The 3591-nt window shown below is 40.3% G+C and overlaps 1 protein-coding gene across 2 annotated transcripts in view; it reads left to right on the forward strand.

The window, feature by feature from the left end:
* Positions 1-3591, forward strand: part of erfl1 (Ets2 repressor factor like 1) — a 67836-nt gene that overhangs the window by 17686 nt on the left and 46559 nt on the right. For both annotated transcript variants that reach the window (XM_008431278.2, XM_008431279.2), the window contains exon 2: positions 1031-1193. The gene's annotated coding sequence lies outside the window, so the exon portion shown is untranslated. The remainder of the gene's footprint in view (positions 1-1030; positions 1194-3591) is intronic.

The raw sequence follows: 3591 nt of genomic DNA on the forward strand, positions 1-3591 counted from the left end.
GTTTCTCGGCCTCCATAACTTCCGCAAATCACAAAGTAAAAACTACGCTGTCGGTTTGCTGCTGTCCGGTTGGTGTTTCACTAAACTCCTCTGTTTTTTTTCTGTTTCTTTTTGTTTGTTTGATAGTTTTTTTTTTCAAGATATTGATAAAACACGTTCAAGACATGTACATCTGTGAATCAAACTTTCATATTTGCTATTTTTTTGGTGAGCTTTTAAGACTTTCTCTATCAGTTGTAGTAGGGGGGCAGGGAGGGGGGGTCGGGGGGGATCAGGAGCGTGGAGCCTTTTTTTTCCCCCCTCAATTTTTTTTTTCCCAAAAATGCTCTCATCCTTAATGTGTTGTCATCTGGAAAGCAATTTCGTATGATCAAAGTACGGCTAGTTAGTGCGGTCAATATCCTTTCCAGCAAGTTTCACATATATCGATAACAAGACGGCGGAGCCTCCCAGGTCCTCTGTCTCCGCTCCGTGCAGACAACCCGGGGTATATMAGCGCTTAAAGGGAAGAGATAACTTTATATTCATTTGAACATGGCTTTATATATATATAGAGAGAGAGGAAATGTGACTCTCCGAAGTAAGTTAAATTTGAATTCTGTTTGCATCGGATTTTGTAATTTATGAAAAAGTATGGAGCCTACAAACGACGCATCAAGYAATTAGTGCGAGTGATCATTATTTAAAGCTTATAGCGGCATGTGTTAGTCCTCCTCGCTGCCCCTTTACTGTATGACACTAAGAGTCAATAAGGTGATTGATCTGTGGCCTGTGAGGCAGCAGGGATCCTGCGGGAAAACGCCAGAACACAAGTTTTAGTATCGGCCCGACTCAGCTGGGCCAAAGCGGCGCCTCCCCGGCTGCTTCTTCATCATTTGGTCTAAATTCCATGAATTTCTATAATAAAAAAAAAATTAATAAAAAAATAAAAAAAACCCGCAAAATGCATTTGCAAATGTTTGTCACATAAAGACCCGTGTAGGTAATAGTTCTTTTTTTTTTTTTTTTTGTATGCATGTTTGGGTTTTAGTGACGCTTCCGTGCAGTGCAACAGCGGCGCTCTCCCACGTCTCCTCCTTCTCTCCGGATTGGAACATCGGCAGCGGCGAGCAGACTCCAGCCCAGACCGGGAGAAGGTGATCAAGCTTCGGCCTCAGGTGCATCTCTGAGGCGGGGCGACGCGGAAGGTCCAGGTGGGTGACTCCTTCTTTTCTGTAACAAACTCTCGGTTGTCTGCTCGTATTAATACTCGGTGTAAGGTTTTCATCTCATTTTAAAAGTGCAGAATTAATTACATTGTAAAAGTGTTATTGTTAAAATGGCGAAACTCGCGGACACAAATTATCCAATAAKATTAGTTTTACGATTAAGTTATTGTTAAATGAATGTACTGTAAAACTGACAACCATAAATMATTTTTACTGTTGGATAAACTAACATAACTTTGTAGACTCATTAATTAATAAAAACGCGACACACCGCTATAAATGTTCTGTTTATATTTCCCAAAATGCTTTGCAAATCTGGTAACATCTTGTAACATAAGCATCCAACAGTTTTACTGTCCAAACCGCTATTTCTGTCTACGGGCTGTACAGACTTTTTTTTACTGTTAAAATAACCAAAATCGCAGTATATTAAATTGTTTATTGTTAAAATGTTAATTGGAAATTGCAAGAATTATCCAGTAGTTTCTGAATTTTTGTTTTGCAGTTATGTTATTGTTAAACCGTTTCACAGTAGGGCATATGTAATACAAAACTGCATTAAAACTGTAATTTACATGTTTGATAAACTAAAATGCCACCATAAATTATTACTGCAATCCAGTGTACATCAACAAGAATATGACATAAGCATATGACTTGCTGGTAAAAATAGGTGAAGATGTGTATTATTTTTTCAACGGTCAAAAATGATGAGAATACAATTTTCCAATGAAAACAGCAAAAATGTTTAGAGTGGACACAAAAATAACAGTGTTATTTCTAAATGAGCTGATTTTGGGTGGTATAGATTAATACTGTAGGCATAAGAATTTAAGATTCAATTTAATACTGTAGATTTTAAACAYATTACACCAGTATGATGCCACAACATAAAAAATAAAAAAAAACATATAAGTTAAACTTTTTAGACACTCCAGCTCTTTTMTTTTTAGAAAAAAAGTGAAGAAAATCAGTCTGCACATATTCAGAGATTTTCCCAGCAACATTTTTAGACCAAATTCTAGATTTTCCTTGAGCCAGCCAAGGCTCGGACTTCTCCCTAAGCTCCTCTTTGCCTCCCCCAACTCTTCCTGTCTGATATTAGCCCCCTGGCTCGCCTTAAAATGTGCGTTTCATTATTCAGGATTCAGTTCTGTTTGCCAGTGTAGACACACTTGTACCTGTTACATCCCAAGCCTATAGGGCAACTGAAGGACTCCTCTGTATCTTTTCCACCACCTTCTCACCTCCTCCCCTCTTCTGTCATCCCTCACTATACCACACCTGGTAACTACAAACTTGTACACAATAATAACAGCCGCATGTACCTATCTATCTCTCTATCTAGCCTGTCGGCAGTTAGTGGAGTGGCTGAGAGACTTGCAGGCGTGAAAGGTCAGTTAATCAATGGCTCACAATTTGACAAATCCCAGCGACTCTTATCATCCTCACGGGCGTTTAGGGGCCGAAAGGAGGACCACCGAGATAAATGCTTAATCCTGGCCGCTCAGAGAGGAGCGAAAGAGAACAAGCGGGTAAGCAGATGGGCATGCAGAGAGGTTGGGAGCAGCGGGGAGGAGAGGAGGGGGTTGTTTGGAGGARTWGGCGAGCAAAGAAAAGTAAAAGAMGCACAGGAGGAGGTGTAAAARTGACTCCATTGCACAACTGGAAGGTGAACAAATGCGCCTGCATTTGGAAGATGTCAGCCGACTGCTTTCGTCTGTCACGTTCAAAAGGAGCACGCGACTTTGCGGCTCTCAGATCACTAGGTTTGCCTGGGGCTGGACAGGCCATGCACATGCCTTCTGGGCTGACGTACAAATCCGCTTCAGTCTTAGTTATGGGTTTGACACCATGTGTAAAGTTGAGAAAAACCTGAGGAAAACAAAGGTGTATGAGTGCCTGAATTCTCCCGTGGCATGTTAGCCCGCCTGCAGCAGTGTGCAACCAAGAGGAAAATGAGCTTTTGTCCACAAGGCTGGCCCTTTTCTTCCCTCTATTTTTCAAGCTGCAGGGGTTTGGAAGGTGGCAAACTCTCTGTGCCCTGTACTCTTAACAAAGATCACCTCAGTGTGACATCGGATCAGTTGTTTTTTTCCCCCCACTGAATTGYTTGTGGTTTTTAATCTTTTCTAGCTGTTTCATAGTGTCTAACGTAAACATAGGTAAATGCTCAAATCTAAACACTAAAAGCATGTATGTTTTTACTGCTTTTTCATGTTGACCAAACCGTTGCTTTATTTAGTCTTGAATAATACATTGGAAATGCAATATTATTTTGTTGGCTAATTGGTCACATTACCATTGAATCTAAAGGAGGATTTTGAAAGTTGTGGTTTTATAGCCCAATTTATCAACTATAAAAACATTTCTACTATATTCA

Source organism: Poecilia reticulata, linkage group LG16 (genome assembly GCF_000633615.1).
Source record: "Poecilia reticulata strain Guanapo linkage group LG16, Guppy_female_1.0+MT, whole genome shotgun sequence".
In the NCBI taxonomy this organism is placed as follows: Eukaryota; Metazoa; Chordata; class Actinopteri; order Cyprinodontiformes; family Poeciliidae; genus Poecilia; species Poecilia reticulata.